This window comes from Homalodisca vitripennis, chromosome 8, assembly GCF_021130785.1.
Source record: "Homalodisca vitripennis isolate AUS2020 chromosome 8, UT_GWSS_2.1, whole genome shotgun sequence".
In the NCBI taxonomy this organism is placed as follows: domain Eukaryota; kingdom Metazoa; phylum Arthropoda; class Insecta; order Hemiptera; family Cicadellidae; genus Homalodisca; species Homalodisca vitripennis.
The window spans coordinates 130411957-130432398 of record NC_060214.1 but is presented as its reverse complement, the minus strand read 5'-3'; positions in this window follow the sequence as shown (position 1 = coordinate 130432398).

Genomic DNA, 20442 nt, shown 5'->3' with positions numbered 1-20442 from the left:
TATATACCAATAGATCCAACATTTTGTGCAATATAAAATATTTAAAGGAAATCCTTCCTTGAGGGAAATTCTTAAAAAGTAAAAAAAAAAAAACTGATTTATTGGAATTAACCTGAAATGTTTTGGGTTTAGATATTTTGGGTCACTCAAATCACCCTGTTATGTAAATAGAGGACTATCATGATAAGTAGGTAATGTTTAATCTCTAAAATAAAGGAAACACATTGCGTAAGTACAACTTTACAGTTACAACATAACTCCAAATCTATACTAATCTGATTATGTCCGAAGGAAGTTTTCGTAACTCCGTAAAACACTAAGGTAATGTTGGTTAGAATTCCATTACATGACCGCCGAGTCAAACCATACATATTATAGTAAAATAAGAGCGTTCTGCACGATCAAACTAAGGCCTAGATAGCTTTATCAGTAATTTTTCAGTACATCAATCACAGAATGTTTTTGTGTCTCTTTTTTTTAATTTGCAAAGTTTTCTACAAGGAAATAATAGTATCTGTTACAATATGTGCTTCTAAATCGTTTCCAAGTAACTCGAACTATAACATTAGTGTTTTAATTATGCATTAAATAGTTAGTTTACTGATTACTCAATTAAATTATTAATTTAAGCATTACACGTTATTCTTATAGCTTTTAGCACCTTGTATTTCAAAATAATAATATTTCTTTAGTGTACATTTGCGTTTGTTGTTTCTTTCTTAAGACGTTTATTTAATTATAGATACATTTAATTGAACAACCATAAAATTTTAATGGTTTGCAATTGGCTCTCAGTTAAAATTATCTTTATATTTTTCTCCTGTAGAGCCATATTATCGAATCTTATATATTAGTTAACGTATTACATTAAAAAAATTATATTCTCTCAATATATATTGCATTTTAGGGAGTTTATTACAAAGTTGATCTGATCAGGATTCGTGGTATTATAAAATTCAAGACTACTACTATTATGCGATGCGCTGATCGTAAATTATTTTATTATAATTAAAAGATTGTATAGCATTGTGAAATAAGCAGCATTAAGCTTCTAATTCGTGTCACTATCATCTTACAACTTAATTACTTAATACAAGTCTTTTAAAAGTCACATAAAAGAAACCGAAATTGTAACATAAAACAGACAGAAATATACAGATTCGCAAAAGTGCTGTAGTAGAATAAACCTCCAGCTGCAACACAGCCCGTAACAGTTCACCGGAAAATGTCGGGACAGAAAGACACAGATTCGCACAACCTCAGTAGCAGAATAAACTTCTAGCTATAACAGAGCCCGTAACAGTTAGCTGGAGAATTTCGGGACAGAAAAACACAGATTCGCCACAACCTCTGTAGCAGAATACACTTCTAGCTATAACACAGCCCGTAACAGTTCACCGGAAAATGTCGGGACAGAAAAACACAGATTCGCACAACCTCTGTAGTAGAATAAAACTTCTAGCTATAACAGAGCCCGTAATAGTTTCACCGGAAAATGTCGGGATAGAAAGACACAGATTCGCACCACCTCTGTAGCAGAATAAACTTCTAGCTATAACAGAGCCCGTAACAGTTGGCTGGAGAATTCCGAGAGCGAGAGGGACGACAATAACAATAATGTGGTGAGTTTGTGCCTGAGCTGTGAAAGGCGGATATAACGGGTGGGTGGAGGGGGAGGGATAGGTTTGAATAAGTGGGCAGGAACCGAGGGGTACGTTTGTTGTCTGTAATGTTTATTCTTATGACTATTTTGTTCTTATTCTGTTTAAATCACTCAGTTTAAAAGACAATCTTTTTAGAAAATCAATAATCCACTATTCTATTAAAATACTATTAAAATACAATTCTAAACTCTCTAGAGATTCTAGTAATCAGTCTACGTCGTTTATCTACTACAACTTATAGCCCAGTCAGATGTTGTGGGATTGAGAAACTGGACACATGTTGTGCTGCTTAAAATGTCCTTTATCTAAACATATAATATATGGCACATAATGAAATAAATAGAGCAACCTAAAAGACATGGTAGTTTCAAAAATGTATTGATTAGTCCACCTAAAATCTTATGCCATTATTAAACGCTACCCTTAGGGTAGTTGAATAGTCAGAGTGACTGGTTGATAGTATTAACTTTAGAAAAATAACAATATGTTCTATCTCAGAGAAGTTGTCACTAAAATCTAGTGAGAGGTTTTTATAATTTGAAAAATAAAATGAAACGATAGTACAATTTATTGGGCAGATTTCTTAGTTCCTTACTGTCGAATCAAAGTAGTTGATTATTGGCAACCCCCAGTCACAAGGCAGACTCTCCAGTCTCTCACTGGTTTTATTAGGACGTCCCCCTAGCTTCTTACAAATCATCGTCAGAGATTTCATTTTTGGACTTCTTAGATTAAATATAATACATTTTTTGTATCTACTGAGACCAACATAACGCCTGATTACAGGACTAAAGACTGTTTACAGCGTTAGATTCTAGATGCTGCACTAAGAGATGATGAACTAGATCTAAAGTTAACATTTTACATTGAACTAACCCTTCACTTTATAGATACGTCATTGTGTAGGAATATTTGGTTGTTCCACGGGTGCTTAGAGATCGTTTATAAAAGTTGCAAGCACGTAACTGTGCACGAAATGAGACAATCGAGACTATGAGAATTCCTCCTACCTAGGTAACACTATATTGTATAAAATATGTGTCACTGATGACAAAACTATGTTAAGTGTTCATTTTGAGCTTCCTTTATGGCCGTCTCTTTTATATCTTCGCACGAACATGATTTAAGATTCTAGAAGCTGTCTGTGACAGCGTCAGATTCCGGACGCTGCATAAGAGGACGGTGAATTGTAACTAAACATAAAATTCAAACGAAGTACATGCTATTAGAATGTCATTATATGTTCACTAAAAGATTATTTGATACTGTGTTAGCCTTATAACCTTTAGATAAAACCAATATATTAAGCTGTGTTAGGGGCCCTTCACTTACGAAGGGTCCCAAAGCAGTAACTTTACTTACTAAGTTTTCTTACATCATACTTTTTAAGTATATTTACGTTCTAAGTACATCATAACTTTTATGCCTGACATTCTCTAGTCATACTTTATTAATATTGGATCTTAATTTTAAGATCAATTCAAAGAATCACTATTTTAAATTTTGATAATATTCTTTATAACAAGGCTATATGAAAACATAATAGTTCTTAAAATGTCCATTTACCTCAGGCTCAGCTTCCTTGGATCAATGTTCTGTGGTATAACTAGTATTCGATATTAAAGGGAAGATTCTTAGTTAATTAGCGATATCATATGTTTCCCTGTTGTTTTAGGAGAGACATAGCGACAGATAATCATTGAATTAATCCAAGACTAGTACTACCGACAGTCAGAGTATTAAAAACTTTGTAAAAAGTTATTTTGTTTTCTTTAAAAAAAGCATAAAAATTATACTTAATCGTAAAAGAACCATCGCGCTGTTTTTGAAAGGAAAAAAAATTCTGGATGCATAAGGTTATTGGCAGAGGGATCCTCTTGTTCCGCGAGGAAACATTTAGGGCGTTAATCTCAGTACCCTTGGAAGAAATGGAAGCCAGCTCTGTATTAGCCTTTCCAGTCAACCCAGACAGAGGGTGACATGATCTTATGTCTAGTATACCAACTGCCTTTAACAAGATAGGGATCTACTTACTCCAACAGTCATCTGCAGTAGGCTAGACCTATCGATCTACCCTTGCGACCCAATATCCTGGACATCTATAGGGTGCCAAGGTGTGACACATCGGGTTTTGCTTTGCCAAGTGTAGGTTCAACTGGGAGGTACAAAAGAGCCACAAGAGAACTCACCAGGGGTAAGGATTATGGGTCACTAGTGGACAAAGTTACTGCTATGTGATTTTGGTACAGTTATCGACAAAGAGCATATTTTTCACTCATAATAAATATCTTATAATGATTTCAATGGCGAAATATTAAAAATTTATATTTTCAATTATGCAAAAATGTAAGATTTAATTCCCCATTATTATTTAATTTTTCAATGGCCGAAAGTTATTTTATATTACTTAGTCCACTAAATATTATCTTGTCTCGTAAAAATGCATACACATTATGATAGATGTAGGCGGGTAATAACTTAATATGGTTATAGTTGAACACTTGAAATGCACCAGTAACTTTATAATTTGAATCCCGGATAATTATTGCGTTGCAGTGAGAATTGAGTTTTGACCAACTTGTTTAAAGTTTTAATAAATTTAGTTCCATTTAGTACCAGTGCATGGTGCAAAACCGTTTAAACTGACGTTTAAACACGAAACCCTCTCATCTAGAGCTGTTATGCTATAAATCTATATCAATTACATCATCTGTATTAATTTTACACAGTACAGACAAAGTAGTTTAATAGTAATAACAAACTACCAGAGAATTAAGGTCAGCAGCTGTGGATAGTGGAGTGTGAAGCTGATATCAAACATCTAATTTGTGTATAATAAACTCAGTGATACGGTAAAGATTGTGACTGTGACCAGATTGTTTAGTAAATTGTATTGTGTCCCTCTCGTATTTCTATATGCAATACGATACTGTACTGTAACAAACTGGGCTGCATATTACATATTACAGTATTAGAACATATTCGAATTTTGGAAGATGCTCAGGTTTGTAACAAAATTCTTTATGGGCATTTTTGTGTTTTTTATCATCTTTTGGCTTGGGTTCGAAAAGTTTTTCTACACTTCTTAGCTTAGGCGCCGAGATCATCTTGGTTTTTCTTGAAATAGATTGAGGATGCTGCTAAAAAAGAACTCAATATGCCCAACCAACTATAATATATTCCTTGAGTAATAGAGAAATAAAACAGTGGAATTATAGTATTCGAAACTCAACCCAATGAGCATGTTTTAACAAATCCTTCGTTACATTCATGTTTAACATAAACGCTGGCTATATTGTAATAAATTCCGTCCTTTACCCTCGTTGGAGGACTTTAAATTACGATCAGTCCGGTTTAAAAAAGATCCAGTAAATCTTTTTTATATTAAAGGAACATTCTTTAACACAACTATAATAAGGTATTTGAAAAACTGCAAAATAATATAACTTATATTATTCTATTCAACATTTAGGTTTAATCCTCAAGATGGTTCATAACGCATCGCTTGATTTTGAATTAGGAATTACAATCACCTTTATAAATCCAATCTTTCGTAAAAGATCCCGTCAAAAATGATAATATGATAGTACAAAATTTAAATATATTTTGGTTTTAATATGTCCATCTTAAAAACTTACATAATATATCAGTTTTCCAGTAAATTCAATTTTATTACATATAACAACAGTTATACTATGTGATCGTTCTGTTCACAAGATATACATTAAGCTAAAATATTGCATTAAGTATTAGTATAAACATCTTTTTATAAGGATTGCTATGATTATTTGGTGGATAACGTATATGATTCTAGTGACAGGTTTGAAGTTATGGTGCGGCTAAAGGAATCTGTTGGCTACCCAGCCACACTACACTGAATTTTATTCGGGTAATTGTGGTACCTCATTGGTCGTCATTAACATAATAAGTGGTTTATGACTTTAGAGCTACGACCAATTGACTAATTGGGTATGCAATTATTCATCATTAATGAATTAGCTCTACAATATTTTGTGTGGTATTGAATTTAGACGTGAGGGTCTCAAAGTATTTTTGTTATTACTACGGTAAACTTGTTTTGTGAAAATATACTTTTCTGTTTTACTAATCCGTAATGATAATGTGATTTCTGATATTTACCATCGTTATACGTTACAAAATGTGTAACATACGTTTCGTGGATTAAAATGAACACCTCTTCTTAAGGTGTTAATTTCATACGTGAAATTAAATGAAAATATTTAATAAATAAAAATGGATTTACAGTAATTACAGCAATAGACTAGTAAACCAACAAAATCAGCAATATAAAACTCCAAAAAGTCCAGAATGGAGAAAATGAGCACAATCGATGTTACTTCAGAGGACTAAGAACACAAATAATACGTCACACACGCACTAGCAAAAGTGGAGTATCTGGTGTTTCTTGTAGTAAAAACTGAAATTACCAGATTGGTTCAAAGCATTGAAAATTACGCTTCTATTTACAGGTATTATGTTATACAATACGTAACAAATTATAAGTCTAGATATTTTTTTCTCAACACATTATTAAATGAAGTAAAACTGTCACTTAATTTTACGTCAGGTAGGATTTTATCTTTCAAATGTCCTCCTGCGACAACACATTTCTTTAAACAATCCAAAAACTCTCTTGGGTTATCACCACCAAATAGCTCATAAGGTATATTCCTTCTATTCTCCTCCAAATCAATATATTTAATCTGAATCTTACAGTCATTTACGTCATCATTCTTCCTGGACTTGCTATAATTGTTTCTAAATTACTATTATTATTTTTTTAAGCTGCATGATTTTATTTCGCCATGGCACTTCTTTTTTAGTCACTCTCTTACAAACTATAGGAGCCTGCTCATCGAACACCTCGGTAATATTTGATTATAAAATTGTTTTATGTCTCTTATAGTTTCAATACACGTCACACTTTCTTAGCCCACTTCTACCAGTTTAATCTTCTACATTAAATTTAGAATTATTACAAGCTGTGTCCATAATCTTTTCATTACTACATGTCACTTTGAGTCCATTTTAAGGCTGTAACGGTCTCAAAATTGTCATATGAAAGTGCAGCGTACTTGACTTAGCTCGGCACACTCTGTACAGTCTCTAGGGGTACGTGAGGTGTGTCATGTTTGGTGGTGGGAGACTTGCTGTGTGTGACACGGTCTAGACTCTCGGTGTCATATCTCAGTACGCTGGATCCGCTTCCTATTTTCCCCCAGTGTTACCCATCGAGATAAGCTTAGAATGTTACTCATCGAGACCTTTTGAAGAGTGTTAAACGACTGCATGACTCACAAGGTCTTGACACTAGGAGAGCCGCAATACCTACGTGATGGGTTTGTGCATACAGACCAGGTCTCCCAGCGCTGCACCCATCATGACTCACAAGGTCTTGGTACTAGGAGAACCGCAGTAACTATGTGATGGGTTTGTGCATACAGAAACAGGTCTCCCAGCGCTGCACCCATCATGACTCACAAGGTCTTGGTACTAGGAGAACCGCAGTAACTATGTGATGGGTTTGTGCATTACAGACCAGGTCTCCCAGCGCTGCACTCATTATGACTCACAAGGTCTTGGTACTAGGAGAACCGCAGTAACTATGTGATGGGTTTGTGCATACAGAACAGGTCTCCCAGCGCTGCACCCATCATGACTCACAAGGTCTTGGTACTAGGAGAACCTCAGTATCTATGTGATGGGTTTGTGCATACAGAACAGGTCTCCCAGCGCTGCACCCATCATGACTCACAAGGTCTTGGTACTAGGAGAACCGCAGTATCTATGTGATGGGTTTGTGCATACAGAACAGGTCTCCCAGCGCTGCACCCATCACGACTCACAAGGTCTTGGTACTAGGAGAACCGCAGTAACTATGTGATGGGTTTGTGCATACAGAACAGGTCTCCAGCGCTGCACCTATCATGACTCACAAGGTCTTGGTACTAGGAGAACCGCAATAACTATGTGATGGGTTTGTGCATACAGAACAGGTCTCCCCAGCGCTGCACCCATCATGACTCACAAGGTCTTGGTACTAGGAAAGCCGCAGTAACTATGTGATGGGTTTGTGCATACAGTTCAGGTCTTCCATCACTGCACCCGTCTTGACTCACAAGGTCTTGGCACTAGGAGAGCCGCCGTATGACGGGTTCGTGCATACAGTCCAGGTTTTCCATCACTGCACCCGTCATGACTCACAAGGTCTTGGCACTAGGAGGGCCGCAGTAACTATGTGATGGGTTTGTGCATACAGACCAAGTCTCCCAGCGCTGCAACCATCAAGACTCACAAGGTCTTGGCACTAGGAAAGCCGCAGTAACTACGTGATGGGTTTGTGCAAACAGACCAGGTCTCCCAGCGCTGCACCCATCATGACTCACAAGGTCTTTGCACTAGGAAAGCCGCAGTAACTATGTGATGGGTTTGTGTATACAGACTAGGTCTTCCATCACTTCACCTGTCATGACTCACAAAGGTCTTGGCACTAGGAGAGCCGCAGTAACTATGTGATGAGTTTGTGCACACAGACCAGGTCTCCCAGCGCTGCACCCGTCGTGATTCACAAAGTCTTGGCACTAGGAGAGCCGCCAGTAACTATGTGATGGGTTTCTGCATAAAGACCAGGTCTTCCAGCACTGCACCCGTCCATGACCAAAAGTTTCAATTTCGCAGAGTTAGTCTTGAGGTGTCGAGGAAGAAACTTCTCTTACTTTAGACCAAAAATGTTTCATGACCTCTGCTAAAACCAATTTAGTCATAATTTTAAGTATCATGAAGAACTTTATTTGGGAAAATAATTTCTTTTGATTGCATGTGTGTTTGCATAGTTTATTTTTCAGGTAGCTTTACATTATTCATCTATTATTTTTAAACCAGGACTCGACTGTAATCAGCTTGCAATTGAAGAAGTTTTATTTATTTATACATTTCATGTTTGTATTTGTTTAGTTAGACTCGTCGTCCATATGCAGACAGATTATAGTTAACTATTACATTAATATAATAAAACCTCAGTAAAACCGACAGGGAACGATGTCAGCATCGTAAATTTCTTGTCATCATCAAAACTTTTTATCGATACGACAAAAAATTTGGGTGTGTCCTTCTGGAATGTCAATTGACTTTCGGCTCCTGGAACTTAATAACTTAGCTTTTGATTTCTTCGTAAAATTAAAAAAAAATCACTGAATATGAGTAGAAGCTATGATTATGAGTATAATATATAGAGGTTTAGCTCAAGAATATTCATTCCGTTATTGAAAAATCTCCACTGGGAATTGTACCGACTTTGGTGAACACCAAAATATTCCAGTGTAAGAGTTAGAACACACATATTTCAGTATTATACGTGACGTGATGAATTCCCTTCATTTGATGTAGAGGTTAACTATTTAATATTTCCTTTTAATTCTTGAAAATCTTTTACCAAAATCGGAAATAAAATAAGTTTATCTTCTATAGTATTCAAAATAAAACGTATATTGAGAAGTATCAAAAAGTTTCAATAAGATATCAAAGAATACTTCATCTCAATTTTTAACTGTTTTTAAAATCCAAAAATTACTGATGTTATCAAGACCTGCATTACTTGTTACAACTTTTAGAAACACTACATCCACTTCACATTACCAAAACTATTGCAATTTGCGTTTGCAAGTTGTAGTGTTTGTTCACTTCCTTTGTATATTCGATCTTTTACTTACTTACGAAAAAAATACATTTACCACTATAGCAATATCGAGGTAATATATAGAGACATGCCTTGTTTGGGATATACATTGCTGAATATAGTATTTCATATATTTATTTTATTAAAAGTATAATTCTTTTGTAGTTTGAATTTACAGAAGTTGTATGCTTGAATTTCTTTTTGTAGGTGTGACGTTTATTACTATAAAGCGCAGCAAACAATTAACTAAGAACATAATAAATTTCATTTGAAAATGTTTTTAAAATCCTAAATAGAAAAATTAAACTTAAAAACTTACATATAAATATGCTAAATTCATAAAACTAAACATTTCTACTCTTTCAAAGAAAGCATTATTTGGCTATAAAAATTAATAAGTTTTACAAATAGCTTCTTGTTTAGTGTTAACATGTATTTAACAGGGTGTTCATTTAAAAAACATCAAACTCATAATAAAGGCCAAGTATCAAAATTCTGTATACCGGAGTGTATATTACTCATTGGGGAAACAAAAGAAATATTTTTAAAATTACGGTGCTCATCACCGTTGTATCCAAGGCCAAAATTTTTAAGTGGCAGGCTTTGTGACATCTCAAATTGAAACTCATAAAAAATACTATATTTTGGTAAAATTGAAATCGGCCAAGCCGTTTGGTATCAGCACCCAATAATGTACTTTCTTACATTACAATTATTAGTATACAAACTAATTTACTACTGCTTATTAGCAGTAAGTAAATTACTAATAAAGCAGTAGTAGTATGTAGTGTGCTTTAATGGTGTTGTTTTATTACACAACACCATTAAATACTGAATGCAATGGTATTACTACGTATAACTTTGATTTATTTATTCATCACATTGTCGCTTATCTTCTTTCCCGCTCGTGTACATAAAATTATACAGATAGAAATTTTGAAGTAGGCAAAAGACAACGTTAATAGAAATGGGCGAGGCCAACAAACTTGTGTATAACTGGAAACTGCGAGTTTTAACACTAGTTAATCCTCGGTAGAAAAGAAACGATTATGTCGTATCCAATTCGCGGGGTGTAAGGTCTAACATTGCAGTCCCGGACGTTGGTCGGCACAAAGCATTTTTATAAACTGAATTAGGAGCATCATGAGATTATATATAAGAAATCATTTTATGGAGAAAAGTCTATACAGCAACAAAACACTAGAACAGTTCCAATGTATGAATAAATTGACTGGTTGTAAATTCTGATCTTTGCTAATTATTGCATCTACTAAATAAAACTAACGACACAAAGCGAAACAGCCCTAAGGCTTGCTATCCCTTAATTAATTATTGTAAGCCGTACAAAACCATGAACAACAATATACCGTTTCTCAATATTTTACTGTGTAATATTGAAACAGGTGTCAGTCTTCAGTATACATTTTTATTATCCTCCTCTTACGGTTGTGAAGATCGAGCTCTATCCACTTATAATTTTAAGAGTGGAATATTAAATAAAGAGAGGACAAATTGGTGCTTGTCCCTGAAATGAGAGATGTACCCTGACATTATTTCTCGGCTTGCATAAATTTTGTCTCAAACAATAAACCAGTACCGACTTTTACTTTGTATGATTTGTAACTAAACATTTTAGTTTATTTAAATTTTCCTATTTATAAGTAAGTAATAATTAATTCTATTGGCACTAGTTATATTTTGTGGAGAGTTTAATAAGTTATTCAAATATCAAACCTATGGAAGTGAAACCTAATTTTACCTGCTACATAACCTTACTTTAAGTAGTCAAAAATCGAGTGGAAATCAGTCGGAAACCTAGTTGGTTATATTTGTTGTAAAACTAACACATACCGCAACAAAATAAACTACTGGAAGGTTCTGCTTAATTTTTATTGTGGTTTATTGTTGGCGTTGTAGTCAGAGGTTACTCCGGATTTAAAGGAAATTGTATGTACATAATCACGTAGAAGACGGATATGTACATTTTATTAAAACATCGAACCAAAGAAATAATTGTTTGAACTTAAAAAAACTTCATACATATCCTCACTGTGTACATTATAAATACCAATAAAGTAGATTATGTACATAATCACGTAGAAGACGGATATGTACATTTTATTAAAACTTCGAACCAAAGAAATAATTGTTTGAACTTAAAAAAAACTTCATACATATCCTCACTGTGTTACATTATAAATACCAATAAAGTAGATTATGTACATAATCACGTAGAAAGACGGATATGTACATTATTAAACTTCGAACCAAAGAAAATAATTGTTTCAACTTAAAAAAACTTCATACATATCCTCACTGTGTTACATTATAAATACCAATAAAGTTTCACTCAAAATTGTTAAGTAACTGAAAAACATATTTTTTAAACAAAGGTTATTGACATTTTAAAAACTATATTAAAACATCTTAGCAAGATTAGTAATTTGTTTCTTATTAGAGTTTTCGGTGAAACCGGACTAGAAACCAAATAAAGAGGTGTAAGTGATTTTAAATTCATTTAAGTATTTAATTTTCTTGGGATATAACAAATTCAAGCTAACTTCGAGAGTTATAAAATTGATTTAGATGTTGTAAAATATTTAATTCTGAAATGTGCTCTTGCTGATAATTATATTAAAAAAGTATAATTTAATAAATGAGTTCAGTTTGTATAAATACAAAAATATAACATTGAATATTACAACGAGATAAATAGAAAAACCCATTGCTAACATGAGAAGACCATAGTTTCATATGACAGAACACCAACTTGATTTAAAATATTAATTTTGAATTACAAATAATATTGCTATAATTTGTCATTGAGTATATCTGCTAGATGATACAGGAACATAAATAAAAATATAATTTAGTAGTCCAAACTATGTTACATTATAAATCATATTGATACAATTAAATGTGAAATATTTATTATTTAATTTATGCAGGTATTGCTTATATTTTTCAAACAGTTGGTTGTGAAATAGAGATTATAAATGAGTTTGAGGACGCGTCATTCTCAATTAAGAGCTTTTAAATATTACTATGTATAATTAACCATTTATATTGTCTTTAAAATAAGTTGTGTCCAATTTTGTTTTATCAGAAACACATTTAATGGGGTGGGGGGGGGGGGGGGTGGGGGGGGGGGGGGGTGGGGGGGGGGGGGGGTGGGGGGGGGGGGGGGTGGGGGGGGGGGGGGGTGGGGGGGGGGGGGGATTATTGGGAGCTAATCGGACTAAGACATAAAATTATTCGAGGCTCCACGGACCGATTCTAACTTTTCCCTCGCCACCTCTTTCACGGAATCTAGGAGGATTCGGAGTTGGCGGACTGTCTCGTTATTTCGGTCCTGGGCGGACTCATAGTGTCCTTTTAGAGACGAAAATTAAAGATTCCTGATAGAGTCGAATAAATTATTCGGAGCTCACGGACTGATGTAGAAACTCCTTCGAATGTTGACGGACGAATAATAGAATTTTATCGGTGTATTGGGAAAAAATTTACAAAGTAGAATCTTCAACTGTCCGCGAACCTCCGGAAGTCCTACCAATCCCGCCAGAGCCGAATCAGCTCCCATTTCGCGCCAACGTCGAAAAGAGCCCATTTCGTCAACGCGCCGAATCGTGAGGAGGAGTGGCTAGTCTATGGAAGGGATACAAGGATTTGCGATGGCTGCTGGCTTCCCTCCTACTGTCGACAGTAAATTACCAGGTCGCCTGGCTCTTACAACTCCTCCCCCCTCTAACGGTACAGTTAACAAGTAAATAATTGAGGAAATATTATTTTCGTATATTGTGTTATATTATTTCTTGGAATTTTATAGAATTACTTTTAAATTAAAAGTATTGATTAGCTACTTATAAACTAATGTACTTACCCAAATGTTAATTATTTTTTAAGTATACTCGTATAATTTCAATACTATCACGATGAAACATCCTTTTAACGCTACCAACTAACAAAAATATACACCATTATACAAAGGAATTCTAGGTGTCTTTATAATTGGACGAAAACATTACGTTATATAGAAGGTTTTATATCTTCAGTTTGTTTCAAGAACCTTACCTTGTTCATCTATATAGGCCCTAACAGTATAATGAAATCTAACACCCTCTTAGTTATATAATCGACTAGAACGGCGCAAACAAAAAACTGAGTTTCGAAACTAACACAAAAACATATGTTGAATTGGGTTTTCTAAAATTATTACCACATTTGAATCTTCCTATTCACTACAAAAGTTTACAATTTAATATGGTTTTACTTGTAACCGTAGTATTCTTGCGTAACAAATTCAGTTTAATTGTAGTGTGATATCAGTAAAATATTGTTTAATGGGGAAAAATGATTACTTGTTTTGCAAATCATGGATTGCACATATTTTATTTATGTTACTCCTCACTCAACTCTTTATCTTATTATCAAATAATGAATTAAGTTTTATATCCATATACTTTTGATATACGATTTTTCAAGAATTGAAAACCCAAAACCAAGGTTACAAGACACATAAAAACCAGGTTAATTAAGTTGTGATACACTGAGACTACTTTGTTAGGATTAGATAAGCATCATATCGTACTTATGATTGTTTATAGCTTATGTGCATTTTTCCAGCTACCTTGGTTACCTAATACCCAATAAATAAAGTAAGGTACCAAATAGTTTGGTCTTTTGGCGGTTTCCCACTAATCCTATCCATATTTTTCACAATATTACATAAAAGCAATACATACGAGTAGTAGAGATCAATCTTGTCTTAGTTTGGAGCCAATAGTACTTATAATATCACCTCGCGAGATAAAGCCATGATAATCGCAGAAAGTTTGGATGCGTGGATGAGGATTAACCCAAAGTATTGTACTGTATAGTTTTAGGGGAGTCGAATATGGAATTAATACCAATGATTTCAAAATATTGAAATATGTAGAACAAATCCCTATAGGAAATAGTCCAAGTAATTTACGGAATAGCTCCCAGTTAATAATCTGTGGGGATAATGATTAAAATGTAGAAATCTATTATGGCCTGTAAAATAAAATTCTAATAATGTTAATAAATTAATATATTGGATTAAATGAGTACACGGTTCACTTAGGCAATTTTACGTGAAAGCTTGTTATCCTTTCTCATAAGTTTATGAAATAATTTGATGCTCTGACGGAAGTTTATTATTTAATATTCATTTGTTTATTAATCTGTGTCACTCGTCAGGCCAGAAGCGGTCGATGCGGTGCATGAGAGAGGGCTAATGGGCCAGTTAGCCGTAGCCAGAAATTTCGTTAGGTGGGGGGGTCCGAAAAATTTGGGCCCGAAAACCGGGGGGACATCCGGGGGACTGTTTTAGTGGTTGTTACTTTGCCAATGAGCTTTCACGTGGTAAAAGGTAAATACCAATAAATATGGAGCTTTTAGTTAACTACTACGCCTTATTAGAAAGTGGAAAAAGGATGTAATAGGCAAATACTAAACCTCTCCACAGCAACTCTAGTACACCACAAAGTTCGATTCTGGCCGAATAGAAGGCACTCAAGAGTTGAGATGTTTGGATTCACATGGATAAGTAAAGAAAAAGAACAAAAAAAAACAGAGCTTCACTAAAGCGTATGTGTAGTTGACTTACACAACTATATTCTGCTTTATGGAGAAAATGAAATACCTCTGCGGGGACATTGGGCCACTAACGGTCCGAAATCCCTTTAGAATAGGAGGGCAATTTTCGAGTGTTGCTCGGGGTACAGATCAAACTAACGGTCGGAAAATGCACCGCAAAAAACTCTACTGTCATTAGAAGTTCGGGCTACTTTTGATTTCACTGATTGGGTATTTATGAAGAAATTATAATGACGATTTTTTTGTATCATTACACTGTAGACGAGTATATATAATTATCGGAAAAAACATTTAAAAATCATTTTCGGTCGGAAACCAAAATACCACCTGAAAAACTCTAATGATGTAGGTAGAACTTCAACTACTTCGGACCTTCAGTTATTGAGGTTAAACCGTGGTATTTTTTTGATTGAGTGTTAGGACGACGTTTTTGTTATCATTTATAAACTCGACTACCTATAATAATTATCGAGAAAAAAATCATTTCGTCGGTAAAATACAGAAGAAAAGCTTCTCTACAGATTCAAGTTTAGACGATTTTGGACTTTCACTGGTTGAGTGGTTGAGGGTTAAAATGGTACTTATCTAAATTGATGTTAGGACATTGATTTCAGTATTAATTCAATGCCGACTAATAAATATATATTTACCGAGAAAAAAAACAAAAAAATAAGCACTTTTCCACCGATCGGAATTTACTAAGGAAAATGAAATAATACCTCAGTCAGTGAAATCCAAACTAGTCGGAACTTCTTATCAGTAGAGATTTTTCCGGTGTAGTGTATTATCCGACCGGAAGTGATGTTTTCCTTTTCCCAACTTTTTCCTTGATAATTAATTATATAGGTATTAGTCGGCGTTCAATTGATACCTAAAATCAATGTTTACAAACATACTTCTAAAAGTACCACTTTTATCTCAACGACTCAACCAAGTGAAATCAGTAGAGCTTTTCCTCGGTATTTTCAGACCAGATGTGATTTGTAAGTGATTTTATTGTTTCTTTTCTCGATAATTAGTCGACGTTGCATTAATACCTACTAAAATAAACGTCCTAACAAAAATTAATAAATTTATAAGTACCATTTTTACCTCAACCATATCAACCAGTGAATGAAATCCTTAAATCGTCCACAAAACTTGATTCTGTAGACAGTTTTTCTTTCGGTAATTTTACCGACCGGAAAAAGTGATTTTTTCTCGATAATTATATAGGTACATTGTATAGTTTAATGATAACAAACAAAATCGTTTGTCGTCTATAACTCAATCAAAGAATACCCCACGTTTACCTCAATAAACTGAAGTCCCCAAGTAGTTGGAGGGCAAGTTCTACCTAATCATTAGAGTTTTTCTTTGAGTTTTCCACGGTGTATTTTCTTTTCCGACCGAAAGTGATTTTTTTAATGTTTTTCCGATAAATTATATACACGTCTACAGTTTATTCTGACACCTAAAATCAACGTCGTAAACTTAATTCTTTCTAAGCAAGTCATTTTAAAGTCGGCTCAAGACGAATTTGAACGAAGTAAGTAGTCGCTAATTTAAAACTGTTCGCCATGTTACCGGTTCACGTACTTACTTTGCGACGTCACGTGACCGCGCCCTCTATAGAAATACCGTGATAACACTACACTATCCGAAAGGCCGAGCCCAAAAGTATCGTTTGATACTTTATGAATTTAAAACGGAAAAGGACAATTATATTTTTAACAACGGTCACTTCAATTAAATAAATCAATATTAATTTAATGTTTGTAGACAAAAGTAAAGGGACAACTCCTCCTTTTTCCTTTTTTCTCCTGCGTCCATGCTTTATTTTTTAATTAACGTCATTAAAATTTGGGGGGGGTCCGGACCCCCTGGACCCCCCCCCTTCGGCTACGCCACTGAGGCCGGCCCTGCCCGGACGAAGCAGGAGAAGGATTGTGTTGTGTAACATCGCCCATTGAACAGTGAGCCATCTGACCCTCGAGGTTTGTTGGTGTCCGCGTTTATGTGTCACAGTAGGCAGGCCCGACGCGCCGCCCGCACGCGCTATATTTACAACCCCAAAGTGGTCTCAGCAATCGCTCATGTCGGGTCTGCCGAGGCCTGGCGGGATATCCGGATTGGCAGGCCCCGCCGCTATATCCTTATCTATTGCATCAGGCTGAGCCCGTGCATAATATTATGTAGACAAACATGAATTTTGTTATTCATTCGTTGTTTCACAATTAACGGCCTCTTCCACCAAATGGACATTTCCTCAAGTTGTAAAATCTACATTGAGGGAAAAAAATACATAATGTTTTTCTTTTCTTTTAGAGATTAACAGAGTACTCGTTTATCAATCTTGTACTAGGACTAGGTTTAGTGGCTCATAATATTTTTTGATCACACCGATAAGTGCCGAAATCATGAATCTGGTTTCATTGTTAGTTTTCAATGACTTGCAAATATACTCAATCAATTACATAGTTCTATGCATCAAAAAAGTTTTACATCATTGTAATAACTACATTACCATCTTTCAAATTGAACGCCGACTAATACCTTACAGGGTGAGTTGGCTCTTGGTTGTGAGACAAAAATTTTTCTGGGCTTTTGGGTTATAATGCAATGTAAATGTGTATACAATGGCGAGGGTAAGTTAATAAAAAATGTCTAACTCCAAAAACTCCAAAACTTAGGTCTGTGATATTGGAAATGATTATTTTCAGTTTTTCTATAACTATGACCCGTGTTTTTGTACGTAAATCTGATATATTTACTATAACACACACAACAAAACGTCCCCCGGATCACCGCGGTTTCGGGACCCCCCCCCCCCCCCCCCGAACGATATTTCTGGCTACGCTATGTGTGTCCTCATCATTATTTCTGAAAATAGATTTACCTTCACAAACAAAAACAGTAGTTGGGGGGATGAACCACCTGCAATCTATTGGCCTTAATATCACATAACGTAGTTTGGTCTGTTTTTCTCTCATTCTTCATATATTAAAAAATCGTAACTTTATTAAAATGGGTACTTTCATGTATATTATTTTACTATGAAGTTATAGAGAAACAAGTTTTTTGTCAATTGGAAATTTAGTTTGTGTAGACATTCAACAAAGTTTATACAGTTGTAATTACATCAAGTTGGTTTAGGTTTTGTTAGAAATAAGTAAACCTCTTTCTTTCGACATATTTTAAAACTCGTTCAAAATAGTGATCCCAGGAACGACAGGAGGATAATATTTTTTGTTTACTAGCAGTTAGTTACCAATGACTTCGAACGCAACATATATTCTTAAATATATTCTTAAACAATATTAGTGTTTTACTCCTCTTTACGATAAAACTAATTAACCGTTTTAAACGGTTTATTTAACATTTGGAAATATCGTAGTTAATAAAAAACACAAATGCTGTAAGGTTTTTGTAAAGGTGCACGATTTCAATTCATGTTAAAACTCGTTTCATGTTACCCGCTGTCGTTTCGCACACACAAATTCATAGGCCTTTCTTTATGAGCACTTCTCGCTGCAAGGTGAATTATATTATATCCGACGTCAATGTTAAGATTTCCTTGTTCAAAGACAATATGTCTAAAAGTGTAGACTTGTAGTCATTGTAATTTATATTTAAAAAAATTAATGATGTAATATGATGGAGCTGTATAGTATTTTTTTCAAACAGGAATAGACATATCAGGTAGCTATTATTTCAGTATCCAAAGACACTTTCACAGTTGAGGGGTATCAGATGTTTGTTAATCGAGGTTTTTGCAAGCGGTACCTTTAAAGTAGTTGGCGCTCCGCTTCTACGTCGATGGATTCGTTGAAAATGTACCTTGAAAATCACAACATTATATCTATTTAAATATCACTTTTAATTTATTACATCGTGCAGAGAGGTGTATACTTTTTTAAACCATTAAAATTATACCATTTACCATTTTGTGAACTATAACGTATATTGTGTACTTCTATATAGTTAATTCTTATACAAATTCAATGGAACCGTTATTTTAAAATAATTACATCTCAATTTAGGTGATTATTTTACTGACACTCTTTACGTTAAGTGAAATAAAATAGCTATAATACAGATACGTCTCATAAAGTAGAGAAAATTACCACAGTTAAACTAATCGCGATTATAGGTACAAAAACTTAGAGGCACCAAATTGTCTGCTTTCTAAAGAAAAATGTAGTAAAATTTAACAGTAAATAGTAAATATTATTATTTTCATATAATGTGTGGGTTTTATTAATTTCTTGGATTTTATAGAACTATTGTAAAAAAAAAATGATTTTGTATTATTGCTTAACTGTTGTAACTGATATTTATCCAAATGTAGGTAATCATTTTTAAGATTACTCGTATTAATTTCTATACGACGATATGAAACACCCAACGTAATGGAATCTTTCAACTCATACACCACTATACGAAAGAATTATTGGTGTAATTATTTTTGACGAAACATTATGTTTTATAGTAACAGTCAAATCGTCAATTTATGGGAAGAACTGACCTTGCCATATATTAAAACACATAAAACATATTACACCCTCTTCACTTTAACCTAAACACAATCGCGTACAAACAATAAACTATTACAAAATATAAGTAGAATGGTTTTATTAAAAATTAAAATTACCGCATTGGAATTTCCTTTTCTTTTCATTGTACAATTTACAATTCAATACGGTGTTTTACTTTAAACCTTGATATTTTGCGTAACAAATTGTTGGATTATAGTAACTTAGTGATATCGGATTTATGCAAACACGAAACAATAACATACAGTAGGGCCTAGTAGAGACCTTTCTTGTCTTAAAGTTTGGATCAATAGTAGTTTTAAAATTATCCCTCTCAGACAAAGCCTTGATAATCGCATAAAGTTGGAGGACCAGATAAAGACTAACACCAAAGTAATAGGCACAGGTTAAGGAAGTCGAAAATGGAATTAATCTACCAATGATTCAAATATATTATTTAAAAATGTAGAAAATAAACCAAGGGAAATATAGTCAGTTAATTAACGTAATAGTCAGTTAAATTTTATGTATAATGAGGTTAAATGTAAAACCCTATTTGGCTGTGGACAGAAAAAAATAATGTTTAAGATTATATATTGGATGAAATGAGTACACTAACGATACATTACGAATTTTAAGCGCAAGTTTCTATCCTACTGATAAGTTCTGAAATAATGTGTGCTTTTTGTTAGTTGTTTCTATGGTTCGGTGTATATAATCTTTCACTCGGTCAGCCAGCGCGAACGTTAGGTGCATATGAATGAGGCCATGAATGAGGTGCTAACAGTAGGCCACCTGCACCATTGAACGCAGGTGCTGTGCGGACGAGCAGGATATGATTTCGTAACATCGCACATTGAACAAAGCCTCTGCGAGCATCCCTGTTTGTGGTCGTGGCGCATTCAGACCCGCGCCCGCCCGCACGCGTATTTACAACCCCAAAGTGGCT